General features: G+C 46.8%; 1 protein-coding gene across 4 annotated transcripts in view; it reads left to right on the top strand.

Annotated features, from left to right (window-relative positions):
* The first annotated feature begins 7,030 nt into the window (after positions 1 to 7,030).
* Positions 7,031 to 14,899, top strand: part of LOC146042675 (uncharacterized) — a 77,094-nt gene continuing 69,225 nt past the window's right edge. For 3 of the 4 annotated variants that reach the window (XM_083162796.1, XM_083162797.1, XM_083162794.1), the window contains exon 1: positions 7,031 to 7,300. The gene's annotated coding sequence lies outside the window, so the exon portion shown is untranslated. Of the gene's footprint in view, positions 7,362 to 14,899 lie in introns of all 4 variants that reach the window. The other variant, XM_083162795.1, reaches the window with a different exon arrangement.

Raw genomic sequence — 14,899 nt, 5'->3', positions numbered from 1 at the left:
CCAATGGAAGAGGAGTCAACCAGTGGTTACAAATACTTTATGACTCTCATCGATGACGCCACAAGAATGACACACGTATACTTCATAAGGAAGAAAAGTGAGGTGATCAAGAAAATTGTGGAGTACAAGAACCTAGTGGAGACTCAGACGGGCCTAAAGCTAAAGGTCCTGAGATCCGACAATGGGGGAGAGTACGAAAATGGAGAAGTAACCGACTTCCTAAAAGGGCATGGCATAAAGCATCAGCTGACGATGGCCTATACGCCTGAACAGAATGGCGTAAGTGAAAGGGCGAACAGAACAATCGTTGAAAGAGCACGAGCGATGGTGAATGATGCTGGCCTAGAGAAAAGTTTTTGGGCAGAAGCTGTATCTACTGCAGTATACCTGAAAAACAGAACACCTACAGTGGCCGTGAAGGGAAAAACCCCCTTAGAGGCCTGGTCTGGGAAGAAGCCAGACATCAGTCATCTCCGTGTCTTTGGGAGCAGAGCTTATGCGCATATACCAAAGGAGAAAAGGAAGAAACTTGACCCAAAATCAAGACAGTGCATATTGCTAGGCTATTGTGAAGAGAGCAAAGGGTACAGGCTCTGGGATGCAGAGAACAGACGTCTTCTGAAATCAAGAGATGTGATATTTCAAGAAACGGCATCACCCACAAAAGCAAAAGAACAAGAAAAGCAAGCACTAGTAGAGGTGTGTGAAATAGAAAGCATACCTGAAACAGAAAATACTGAAGAAAGAAGCGAACCAACAAACAGAGCTTCTATAAGGAGAAACAAAGGCATACCAGCCAGAAGATATGAGGAAGAATATGCGAATATTGTTTTCAGTGAACCTCAGAGTATTCGAGAAGCGAAAGCGTGCAGTGATTGGGAGAAGTGGAAATCTGCAATAGACACAGAGCTATCAGCACTGAGAGAGAACGATACTTGGACCATAGTAGATAGGCCAAGCAATCGCAAGACAGTCAAGAACAAGTGGGTCTTCTGCAAGAAGTTAAATTCAGACGGAGAAGTTGCCCGTTACAAAGCCCGTCTTGTTGCTAAGGGATACACACAGAGATCCGGAATTGACTACGGGGAGATATACTCACCTGTTGCGAGGTATAACACTCTCAGGTTAGTAATTGCAGTCAGTCGGGTGAGCCAATTTGCAATAAATCCTGGAAGACAACACTGGATCGCAGTGAAGAGGATCCTGAGATACCTAAAAGGTACAAGTTCCTTGAAACTAAAATTCGCCAAGACAAGCAATTCAAATTTGAAAGTCTTCTGCGATGCAGACTGGGGAGCAGATGAAGATGATCGTCGTTCCCACACCGGTTACCTGTTCACACTGGCCGGAGCAGCAGTTAGTTGGGCGAGTAGAAAACAACCAACCGTTGCTCTCTCAACAACTGAGGCCGAATACATGGCTCTTACAGAGACATCAAAGGAAGCACTCTGGATCAAAGAGACTTTGTGTGAGTTAGGTCTACTTTATGAAGAAGAGACTATCAGTATCGCATGTGACAACAGGGGAGCAATAGATCTTTCCTGTACTACCAAGCACCATGGAAGGTCGAAACACATCGCGATAAGACACCACTTCATCAGAGAACTAGTGGAGAACAAGTCCATCGATGTTGAATACATTGCAAGTGAACAGAATGTTGCTGACATGCTCACTAAAGGACTGTCGACAAACTTGCTTATTAAGTTCGTGAAGGACTGTGGACTTGTCTAAGTTCAAAAATGTTGATTTGAAGTTTTGATGTTCTGAATGTCTCTTTCTCTCTAACCACATTTTCGGTTACAGGTATCACAAAAGGACAAAGCATTGTGTTAAGTTCTTTTATGTAGCCGAAGACAGCCTTGAGCGAGGGGGAGTGTTAGATTGTAGCGCTCAGCGCCTGTCTCCATACACTGTCTAGTGTAAGGCTCACAGTCTGCCTTGTCCCCTTGCAGCAACGTAGCTAGGCGTCACCCTGAGTGACAGCTCGCGCAAGCGAATAGCAGGGCAGAGACCCCTGACCCTGCTGGCAGCGTTCCCTTTCCTAAGAGGAAGTCCCCGCGTAGTGTGTGCCTCAGAGAGAGCGTGTGTGACTCCATCCATGCTGTTTGTAGCTCCACGTGCACCGGAGCGCGTAAGAGCAAGCCCCGCTGTAATCCCGTTACCAGCGTGACCTTTGCACAGGGAGATCCATCATCATTGGCAGCAGCGACGACTGGGAGAGATACCGCCAGCGTAAACCAGTTGATAGCCATTAACCCTGCACAAGCCAAACGCTACAGCTAAGTAACAATCAGACACTGTCATTCCCAATGTACCAGTTGTATTACTGCCTGAAGTTAACTGCAAAAGTATTCTTGTAATCTACAAGCCTGCCACTTGAATAAAGCCTTCAGTTGGTTATATCTTCGGAGTGTGTCGTCTAACAACCACCCTGCACGTACTTATAGACACTCTGCCAATAGTTGGATGGTTGGAGGAAAGTTGGTCTGATGTGTGGCCAGCATTACGCATGAACCTGAATAAAACAAGTGATGGCAATTATGTGTACACACAGGGGAGATATATTGCTAGCAATATATTGCTTGCAATATATTGCTGAGCAATATATTGCTCTGTGTACTTGCAATATATTTCTCAGCAATATATTGCTCAGTGTCCAGTTTTTCAGAGGGACCAGCAATTTTCCATGAATATTGCTAGCAATTTTGACTAGGTTTTTTTTACCCTCTATTTAAATTCATTTATGATTGACATGGGTTGTGGGAAGTCTGTATATGGTGTAATTGTGGAGTATCACGGCTCCCACGATGGCCACCGTATGCTAAAAAAATCGCATCGCATGCGATGCGATTGCACCCGATTTTGCACTGAAATACATCCAAATGCATTGAAATGTGTAGGAAACATGTGAAATGCCCCCAAATGTAGATTTTCATAGTGTACCACCCCCACTATCAACCCGAAGTGTGGCGAGCGCAGCGAGCCACCGAGCCCGAAGCATGGCGAGCCCCGCGAGGGGACGCGGATACCTTCACAGGTATCCGCGTCCCCTCGCGGGCTTCACAGGTGTCCGCGTCCCCTCGCCACGCTTCGGGTTGACGTTGATAGTGGGGGTATTACACTATGAAAAATGACATTTGGGGGCATTTCACATGTTTCCTACACATTTCAATGCATTTGGATGCATTTCAGTGCAAAATTGGGTGCAATCGCATCGCATTGTTTGTATGCGATGCGATCACATGCGTTCTTTCAAAAAATCACCAAAAATCGGCTAATATCGCATCCCATCTCATGCCACTACATTTGGCATGCGATGGCATGCGATGGGAGCCGTGATAATCCACAAGTACCTACAGATGTAGCAGGGGTCATCTTTGTAGGTGCAGGATAATCTAGCGGCAGCAGCCGCTAGTGCCCCGCTCCCGCCAGGGGTGTGGGGGTACAAGACGGCCGTGCGGCCCCTGCCACCGGTCCCCACTGCCCCAACCCCCCCACCCCCAAAAAAATTCATTTATTCATTTTATTCATTTATTTATTTATTAATTTATTCATTTTAAATCTGGTCACATACTATTGGTGTGGGGCAGCATGATAATGCTCATGCTGCCCACTGATGGTGCAAATCACCATCGATGGGCAGAATGAACATAATCATGCTGCCCGACACCAATGCCCCCTTCATTTTAAATCTGGTCACATACTATTGGTGTGGGGCAGCATGGTAATGCTCATGCTGCCCACCGATGGTGCAAATGCAATTTTATGCAGAATCTGAGGAGCAAGCTCCTGCGACCAGCGACCATGAAGGGCTGGCCGCGGGAGCGCGCTCCCAGCCATTTATCGCTGGCTGCACATTAAATTACTGGCAATATGGTCGCTGAGCGACCATTTTGCCAGCGATTTAATGCATTATTGCAGCCGTGTGTACACAGCATAAGAGGGATGTCCAGAAACAGAGCAATGTGTCCCTCCTGGAGAGGGTCATGTTGGGAGGTATGCGATCAGGTCGGAATAACCCCTCATGTCTAGTTCTATCTGACAGCACCTTTGCTATACAAAACTGGAGTACGCCTGACTGCATTTAGACGGAGATATATGTCATACTTGCCTACCTGACCCTCTCCATGAGGGAGAAAATGCTCTGTTCCTGGACCTCACCTGTGCTGAGCTAGGTAATTGATAAAAAAAAAGATGTTTCACCACGGGTGATGGCAATTATATATTACCAGGTAAGTCCAGGAACAGAGCATTTTCTCCAGCATGAGGAGGAGGGTCAGGTAGGCAAGTATGATTTTATATATATATATATATATATTAGGGTTACCACCCGTCCGGGATTACTCCGGACAGTCCGGTAATTGACACCGGCGTCCGGAGTCCGGAAGGGTGGCTGTCCCGGACTATACTTAGTCCGGGAATCAATTGATGCCCGCTCGCCCGCCCGGCTGGCACCGCCGATTACAGCGGGCAGCCATCATGCATCCGATACGTAAGTTACCCGCACCACGTGAGGAAGCCAGGGGAGGGGAGCAGAGATTGATGTTGAGTGACAGAGTCACTCCGCCGCGGCACTTGCAGGGAGGAGGAGGGAGGCGGGACACACAGACTTGTGAGTGTCACTGTGATGTGTCCGTCTCCTCCTCCCCGGCTCCTCTTGCAGCGGCTGCAGCACGTGACACACGACGACGAGACGGGGACAGTGACAGTGACACAGTGCGGCTGGACAGTACATGACGGGACGGCGCTGGCCCGGCGGTGAGTTGTGGCGCCGCGGCCCGCGCAGCAGACAGGCATTTATACTGGCCAGAGTGCAGGAAGGCAGTGATACTGAGCAGGGGACAGGCCGTGAGACTGGGCACACACTGCATTACACTGAGGGGGCACTGCAATGGGGGCATAGCACCGGGCAGGCAAGGGAGCAGCTGTCTCTGGGAGTTAGAGTGAGAGGCTCCTGCTGCAGTAATCCTGCTGACAATGGCAGCCCAGGGGTGCGCACCCTGACACCCAGGCTGTGCTGGCGTAGAGGGAGGCTACCTGTGGATCACCTGCTGCTGCTGCCACCTCCGTGCCCACTGGGAGGATCTAGGTGTTAGGGGAAGACTTAGAGCGGATCCTGCGGGAATGAGGCTTCTGAAGGGCTGCTTCCTGGCACTGCTTCTCCTCCTGTGTCTGCCAGGTGAGTGCCACTGCCACCACTACCATGGGCAAGCTGCTGTGCCCTGTACTTCTGTTACTGCTATGCCCAGTTCTGACTGTACCTGGTTACATACTGGTGGTGCCAGGTAGTCAGAACTATGTGTTACTGTGGCCTGCTCTTCACTGCTCTGGCTGTAATGTGTACACCAGGGGCACTGCCAACTACTCTATCCTGTGCGATTAGGGCATTTGCCCACTGTGGCTGCAACAGGTCTGCCCAGTATCATGCCCAGTGTGTGTGCACAGCAAGCCTGCCCAGTAATGTGCCCGGTGTGTCTGCAGCAGGGCTGCCCAGTAATGTGCCCGGTTTGTCTGCAGCAGGGCTGCCCAGTAATGTGCCCGGTTTGTCTGCAACAGGGCTGCCCAGTAATGTGTCCGGTGTGTTTGCAGCAGGTCTCCTCTCTGTGCCAGTGTGTCTGTTGCAGGGTTTGCCCACTAATGGGCCATTGTGTCTGCAACAAGTCTCCTCACTGATGTGCCCAATGTGTTTGTGTGTGTATGTAGGGCTGCCCAGTAATGTGCAGTTGGTGTGCTGCAGAGCTGCTCAGCGTGTGTTGTTCTCCTCTTCAATATTGTGCCCAGCATGACTGTAGGTAGCTACTTATACTGTGTCCAGTGGTCTGTAGTTGGTTAATCATACTGTGCCCAGTGGGTCTTCAGGTACAGTACAGGTACAGGTCATTGGGCCATTAGGCCTGATCCTCTCTACGTTTTCTCAATACAGGTTGAGAATCCCTGGATACTGTTGCTATTATTATCCCAGGTGCTGTGGTTTTTCTTTTTCCTGGTGGTACCAACCTGGGTTTGCTGCTTTAAATCTAAAGCCTATCTCACCGGAATTGCGCCGGCTCCTGTAACTTGCCGGCCATTACATTTAGGACCTTATTCTGGTTGACTCGCAAGGCGGCATATTCGCAGCCTTGCGGGTCCACCAGACACCGCCCTACGAATGCCGGGGCGGCCGCCCGACATTCGCTTGCTGTGCTTGTTTGCCCGGCATGCGAATGGATGTTTTACATAAACATCCATTCGCAGGCCAGGGGGAAACTTTACAAAATATTTGAGTCCTGGCAAAACGAGTAATGGGCATTACGGTGTGTGGCATAGCATGTAATGGCCATTATGGCATGTGGTATACTATGTAATGGGTGTGTGGTGTGTCAGCATTATGTTGAAAATTTTGAGGGCGCGCCTTCGGCGCGCACTGTCCATGTTTTCCCTCGTTTGCAAAAATTTTGTTGAGTCATGGCATAACGTGTAATGGCCATTGCGGTGTATGTCTTAACATGTAATGGGCATCACGGTGTGTGGCATAACTTGTAATGGGCATTACTGTGTGATGTAACATGTAACTGGCATTATGGTGTGCAAAATCAAAACTGAAATTGAAGCAAAGGTTAAAAAAACAACAACATAAGGTGGGTCGAGGGGCGGGACTGGGGGCGGGACTGGGGGCGGGTAAGTGGGTGGGCTGTGGGTGTGTCAAGGGGCGGGCCACTGTCCGGGAATCTCTCAACACAAAGGTGGTAACCCTAAATATATATATATATATATATATATATATATATATATATATATAAAAATATATATATATATATAGATATACACATATATATACACATATATATATATATATATATATATATATATATATATACATATGTGTGTGTGTGTGTGTGTGTTGTGTGCATGTATCCAACAGATGTATCCTGCTGCTAGTACATATATAGGTAAACACCCTGGTAACGTGACCGGCACACCATATTGTTATTCGACTATAGTACGGGTGCCCTTGAGCTCAAAACATTTCTGTTACAGACAGTAGGGAAAGGCCGTGGATGCACAGATGCACATTAGTGCGAACAAAACATCCACGCCTACAGATGGTCAGGTTGAGCTACGGAGAAATGGCCGACGACGACTTTTAAGGTCACGAAACTGCTCAGTGTCTACAGACTACCGCAGCAATTACAGCATTACCGTATACCTCTGGATCGTCACTAGAGCAACATTTGTCCTTAGTATCTTGTCTCACTTATTAGGAATTCGGCGCCATTTTGAAAAAGACCAAGGTTTCTGCGGGTTGCAGGAAGATTTCACAGTAAGCAACTTTAACTATTTATCACTTCAACGTGGCGCCGTCCTCCTTCGAGATGAGTGTTGTGAGTGTGTGCGGTTATTGCGCTATATAGAGGTGGATTATATGAAAGGGGATATTAGCAGCACAATGTCTTGGGCTGACCTGGTGTGACAGCTATAAAATGCACGCATACACCCTTATCCTTATGGAATGCCATTCATGATGGCTGGCAATAGTGCTAACCTAAACTTACTAACTTATTTGCAGATGTTATATATTCACGTATTCTAATTCTGTGTGTAAAACCGAATTTGTAGAGTAAGTATGTGGTATTACTGTCTTCAATTGCATACAGTATTATACCTTATTTTACTGTTAAAGGGTTTGATCATGGACTCACTGTCCTGCAAGTGGTCAGTGTGTAAATTAATTCTATAATGGGTAGATACATCATGCATAGGAATTGACATCGGAAGCCCATCATCAAATGATGGCTGAGCTTCCATTATCGATTCTTCAGATGCAGTGGTACCTGACCATCAAATTAAAAGAATTTGAAAGGAAAAAAATTCATATGATGTGCACATGCTCAAACAAGCCCTTTTTGGAGCATGCGCAAACATCTTTAGCATGGCCACGCATGTGCAAAGCTATTGCATTGTGGCTGACATTGCAACACAATCAAATGTTTACCATTCAATGGTGACAAACATTGGAATGCCGCTATCGAAAGGTTAAACCACTACCATCAAAGAAAAAAAATAAAACATTGATGGTGGATAACCAATCTTGATGCAATAACCAATCTTGATGCAATGTCGGTCTCTAATCAAAATGATATCCTTTTATTTTTCTGGAAACATATACCCAATACTTTTGGCTTCTCCCAGAGAGGAGAATATCAGCAGTGCTTCTGAGGGAGGGGCCAGTGGATGATATAATCAAGCCCAGTCCCCACCCTTAGAAATGTCGCTATTTGCATGTGGAGAGGCGGAGCTAAATTACATGATTTGCATATTTTAGCTTCCCCTCCCCCAGTGTAAACCTGAAAATGCTGTTACTTAAACGACTGGGTAGGAGGATGCCAGGGGAGAATGCGGGTGTCCAGGGGGATGCAGTAGGGTTGCCCACCCTTCCGGGAGGGGGATTCAAATTTTGTGAGCCTCCCGACCTTTCCGGAATGGTAGGCAAGTATGCATAGACCTTCTCTTACTGCTATATACAGGATGTAACACTGCAGTATTTATTGTATAATATAATATTCCTCCTACCGAACCCAGTTTTTAATTAAATATTTATGTTACCTGCTATGTAACAGTATTGAGAAAAATGTTTTTATAAACATAATCAAAGGGTACATAAGTAAAAGCCACGTATTAATGCAATGAATTTAATAGAACATTACATGTTTACCATTAGAAAGCATTTGAGCGAAGAGATAATTGACAATCTTCACATGTGATTGGTGCTGCAGACTTAAGCTGCCCATACACTTATACGCTTTGGGCCCTTTTCACCCGATGAATCGGGTCGAGAAATGAGGTGAAAAGTGCCAAAATCCTATATCTGGCTTACCCCGATTCAGATCCGCGCATCGGATCCAGAAATCACAAGTGCTGCACATAAGATTTAGATATAGCAGTACTTGCTGGGGGTCGCGCTGCATGGGGGCAGCATCAAGGGGGCAGACTGGGCCCGCCGACGTCACTGTTCTGTTCAGCGGAAGTGACCTATGCGGCTCATATGCGGGTCACCTGACATTATTGTGTCATTCTGTAGGGCAGCAGGGAAGGTGTAAGTAACACATGTGTTCCATGTGCGTGTCACCTTCATTTGCTCACTATGACGGTTCCGGCCCAGCATACTGGAAGCGGCGGAAGTGACGGATGCGTTCCATCTGTGTGTCCCACGGCGCTTCCTGTGTCCGGGAACCTAGACATTGGCAGTGCCTTTCAGAGGGTGAGCGCTTCCGGCTCACGATCTTTAGCCCTAAACAAATTTATCTAAATGAGATCTATTGATAGATCCTCCTGATTATATTATATATCTAGCGGTGTTACTGCCCACTTAAAGCACACATTGGGAACACTGTAAGAATGCTCCCTATGTTAGTTTCCAGGTAATACTGGGAACTTCCGGTCATATCCCCTCCCCATTTCTGGGAGGCACCGGAACAATCGAACCATTGGTATAAATACCACTACTTGGCAAAACTTCTCTCCAACCTTGAAAAACACAGTTTATCCGTCGAAATGCATTGGTGGAGAAGAGCTGTGCATTTGTCTCACCTGTACCCTTGGGACTGCCTGGCTAGCGGTGGATGGCCATACATTGCCTGTTCAGGTATTGCTCCCTTTTTTGTATACCAACTTGGTACAGGCTGTTTTTATGCACACCATCCATGTTTTATCCTGAATAAAAAATATCTGTACTGAGAGAGAACCCAGTCTCCTTTTTCTGATATACTGGGACTTCTTGGAGGTACCTGCTGAAACCCCACCCACTACATTGGGACCCAAAGATACCTCTATAGGAGTATACTGTGTTTGTAAATGTGAGTACGGTACAAACTCATTTATATCACTCACCCTGCACGGAGGTGTTTCTCAGGTCTAAAGATACCTTGATGTGTCTGTACACTGTCATTATTCTGTGTGAGTGAGGGTACGATATCCATTTGGGAGCTTTTTTGGTCCAACCGGTCCCTTTATTATCTCCTTGTGTAATACACATATACAGACCTTACATTAATTGCTGTTTATTTGTTTTCCTTTCATATTCATAATATATGAGCCATTGGACAGTCACACAATTGGGTAAACAAGAATCCAGCTCCCATTCTACACTGGTTTTCTCCAAATATTTTGACTCCAAGAGGTCTCTGGTGATCCTCTTCTTCCATTGTAAGGCTTCAAGATTCTCGCTTTGCGCCTTGGGACTATTTCATTTTTGTTTTATCGACTGTTCTGGGCAGTCCCGTGCCACCAACGTCACAAAAGGGGCGTGGCAGCGTCATGCCGAAAAGGGGCAGGGCCACCACTGTCAAGAAAAGGGGCGGGCCCGGCCGCCCCCATCACTGAAGGGGGCGGGCCTGGTCACCCCAAAGGCTCTGCACTGCCAGAGAAGCACCGGGCATCGCTATCTACTGCGGCGCCAGCTTCCCCGGTACCACCAGAAGAGTAGGAGGCAGGCTGTTTTAGCCGGGCACTGCCAGAGGGGCAGGGCGCAGTTTGCCCTTTAAAAATCGGGCAGGGCGCAGCGCCCCACTAAAACAGCCTAGCGGGAACAATGATGTCAAATATATATACACACACCAACAGCGTCGTCATTTCTTCCACTAATTAAAACACTTGAGGAATTCAATTATTAGCGTGTGCAAATATCAGCCAGTTATATTAGTTCAGAAGCATAAATTTTCCTACGCACCTCTATAGGTGTATGTAGGGTACTTGTGTATTATCACGTCGCCCACGATGTTCATCTTAGTACATCGCATGCGATATAACCGCATACGATGCGATGCGATCCGATTTTTAATTGTACAATCACCCTGATGGGTGCTTTCAATGTTAAATGCACCCCCATTGTCAACTCCACCCCCACTATCAACGCCAACCCGAAGCGTGGCGAGCAGCGGTGTTAAGGGCCCTACATACGCAGAGATGTGTGCCAGAGATACATAACGGGAGATTCAGCACGAGAGATTTCACTCTTTCAGACAATGGGCCACATACAGAGAGATTAGTGTCAGAGATTCATAATGGGAGATTCAGCACTGAAGATTTGAAATCTGTCACAACTGTCACTACTGCACAGAAATACAGCTTCTCATTAAAAACAGCCATCATTAATGCTGGGATGCAGAACTGTCCACTGAGTACCTGGTTATCAAAACTTGACCCTTGAGCACACAACTTTCAAAATCTGCAGCACAAATGTACATTCATAGATGCCCAAATCTGTACACTTCTGCAGGGTAGTTCTGGCAATGAATGCACCAGATTTTCCTGCTCATCGGTGCTGAAGTAGGGCACAGGATGGCAGGGCAGCCACTGTCATGGGTGACAATATTTAAAAATGAAAAATAAATGTCTGAAAGGGGAAAAAAAGAGGAAAAATGGGGTGGGTGGGGGAGATTAAGAGAGAGGGGGTGATGGGAGGGTTATAGAGGGATGGGGTGGGGTGATGGGGTGTGGAAAGCAAAGGTTTCAAAGGATTCTGATATTAATTATTTTGTCTCTTCTAATCCCCCCCCCCCCCCCCTGCATTTACCGGCTCTGGAGGCACTGGTTCTCCCGGACGCAGCTACTGTAGGTCTCCTGCAGAGCGCTGCTGGATGCTGTGTCTCCCACTCATCAGCGGCAGGCAGCAGCAAGGTCTCCTGCACAGCGTCATCAACCCCAGGCAGTTGCAGAGTCTCTGCACTTTGGGGCTAGGCTCGAGCTGCGTGGTCTCCTGCGCAGCGTCTCTGGTTCAGAGTTCCCAGCAGCAGCCAGCCAGCGTATAGCGGCGCTTCACCTTGATCACCCCTTCACCTTGCGGCAGCCTGTCAAGCATCAGCCCAGCAGCTCAGATACAGCAGCGCTTCAGAGAAGCGAAGCATACCTGGGCGCAGTAGTACTCCGGGTGACTGACCAGGTAACCCAGCAGTGTAGGCTTCAGGCAGCTTCAGTGTTCGCTCAGAACAGCCCTGCTCATCTGCCCGTGGCCACACACATGGGAGAGGAGCAGGAGCTTTCTGAGCGACTGTTCTCAATTGTACAGCCCGCCCGTTCTGAATCTTTGACAGATTCAGAACGGCGGGTGCGCGCATGTAAATCGCTGTGGGGGCTATATACACAGCGATTTACATGCATTTTCAGGCATTTTCTGAGCGATTTAGTAAAATCGCTCAGAAAATGCCTGAAAATTGTGCTGTGTGTGGGTTACACACGTGTGTTACACGTCCTCTGACTTTTTCATATCCCCGCTATCCACGTCGGCGAGGAGTTGAACCTAGATAGTGTGGCGAGCGCAGTGAGCCACCGAGCCCAAAGCGTGATGACTTCACATGTATTCTGCGTCCCCTCGCCACGCTTCAACTCGACACCAACGTGGATAGTGGGGGCATTTGCTGGCATGCGATATGATGCAATATTTAATTGTAAATTTTTCCGTTTTGGCGCGAAAATCGCATTCCATCGCATACCTTATTTAGTGGTATGCGTTGTGATGCGTTGGGCGCCGGGATAATACACAAGTACCGTATGTAGATAGATGCAAGTTTTTTTCCTGAATTGCAATTCCCACCAATTGTTCTTAATGTTCCCTAGACAGCTGTGTTTATGCTCTGGTTTTACCCTTGAAAAGCAGTGCACCGCAAAGGCTTAATGGACATCATTTATTCATCATTTACTCTAAACTCAAATGCATGGATGACTGCAAATAATTTTTTTATTGCAAACATCTCTAATACCCTAGTAATGGGAACCCCTTTAAGTAATTTAATTGTTTTGGTCATCTGTTAATCTGTTAATTATCATACTTGCCCACCCAAAAGTACTGAATTTAGCTGCATAAGGCGGCGACACAACTTAAATCCTGGTCACAGTGCCCAACCCAAAGCCACAGACTTTTAACATGGGAAAATGGACAATGGTCGGTCAGAAAAATTTGTCAAAAAAATCAAATGGATTTAACTAAGTAAAGTTTGTCCAATTTCCAGCATTTAGGAGCAAATTGTCCATTGTCATTGCTCCAATATATTACCAGATTTTTGTTTCCACCAGACAGATTGGAAAAATAAATCTATAGGTGTATACCCAGCTTTAGGGTGCCCCGAAGACCGCATTTGGAAACATCTGAGCTAATCATATGTGCAAAGGCATAGTGGTCGATCCTATTAACCCCGAAGGGTCCGAGTTCCCGTTCAGGTGCCGTTTTAACGCTGAAAAACGGCACCCAAATTAACCCTAACTCGCACCCTTCGCAGGGCCGAACTAGCTGAAAATTGCTCGCACCCCTATGGAGGTGCGAGAACTTTTTTAGCGAATTCGGCCTGCCGTAAAGTACGCCTGGTGTCGTGACAATTCGCAAACACGGTGCGCATACGCACCCTTCGGGTGTAATAGGATCGACCCCATAGGCTGAAGAGAAAAATGGCAGTCAATAGGTAAAGGGAGAAAAACGGGGGCAAAACTTATTTTGGGCATATAATTGAATGAAGAAAAAAAGAGTGAGAGTCTGTTTGAGGGAGACAAGATGATGTCAGATCATCTAAATTACATTTTTTGCACTATTCACTACAGAATGTGAAGGCAAGGGGCCGCAGTTACATTCCAAGAATTTTTATAAAATTAGATAGCAAACACATTTACGTATTAGAAGGTCGTGGCAGAGCTCTCAAAATATATAAGTGGAGAAATGTTCAGTACTGGAAAAGCAATCCCTCAAATATAGGTCAGTCAAGACTGACTTATATTTGCAAACAGGGTATATAGTGTTCACTCTAGGATTTTTTTAGGGCAGGGTGCTGACCACCAGGCAGGGCACTTTTTTTAATCATGAGAGCACATTTTATATTAGAAGTCTACATTAGAAAAAAAAAAACCCCACATATATCAAAATAATTGCACACTGCATTAGGATTACGCCCATTAAACATTCTCATACTGTGCTATGCCCATTACATAATCTGTCGTAATGACAGTTACATATTATGGCACACACTGTAATGCCTCTTACACAATATACCACACACCATAATGCCCGTTACGCATGATGGCACACACCAAAAGTTCTCAGCGGCATCAAAGCGCAGTGGGGGTGGGGGGGGGGGGGGCAGGACCAGCGTAAGGGCGCACAGTGGCACACACAAAAAAGGGCAGCGTGCAAAAGAAGCTTATACCCCTTTTTCACAGAGGCAAAAACCCAGGTTGGACCCAGGTCAGCGTTGGTGTAAAAGGGGCCAACCCAGGTCCTGACCAGGGTTGAACACTGGTTGGATCGCGGGTCGTGGGCGGTGTAAATGGTCCCAACCCAGTTTGGGACATCCGGGTAGGGCTGGAGGAAGCACATGGGAGATTGGGTCTGCTGCTGCAGGGGAAGGGGGCTGGGGGGGAGCACATTGGTGATGCTGCACTTTTATACCACTATGTGTGCTTGAGCACTGAATATAACTTTTTGAAAAAATATTTTACAAAATAAACTAAATCCATTTTTCAATGCTAAATTGTCATATCTTTTACATTTAATTTTAAATCAATGAGGGAAGGTTGGCTGGCAGTTTGTCAGTTCTAAAATGAAAATGTTTAATGTCATCTATAGGGAAAAGGAGGGCTGAGCCAGGTTCAGTGTAAACGGCGCAGACCTGGGTCAAAGTGCTGTGTAAATGGGGTATGAAGCTGGGTCCAACTCTGGAAACTCCCTTGCTCAAAGACCAGGGTCCAACCAGGGATTTTGGTGTAAAAGGGGTAATAGAGTATACACTAGTATAAATAGTATAAATCAAATGGTTTTTGCCCCGTACACTCCCTTGTGAATGGATGTTTATGCTATACACGAGCCAACATGAATCAGGCCCTAAGTCTTAAGGTCCATTACACACTGGGCGACTATGCCCAGCGTGTATGGACAGCGATG

Source organism: Crinia signifera, chromosome 19 (assembly GCF_055691185.1).
Source record: "Crinia signifera chromosome 19, ASM5569118v1, whole genome shotgun sequence".
Lineage (NCBI taxonomy): Eukaryota > Metazoa > Chordata > Amphibia > Anura > Myobatrachidae > Crinia > Crinia signifera.
The sequence above is the reverse complement of the archived record's forward strand: the minus strand, read 5'-3'. Positions and strand labels throughout refer to the sequence as shown.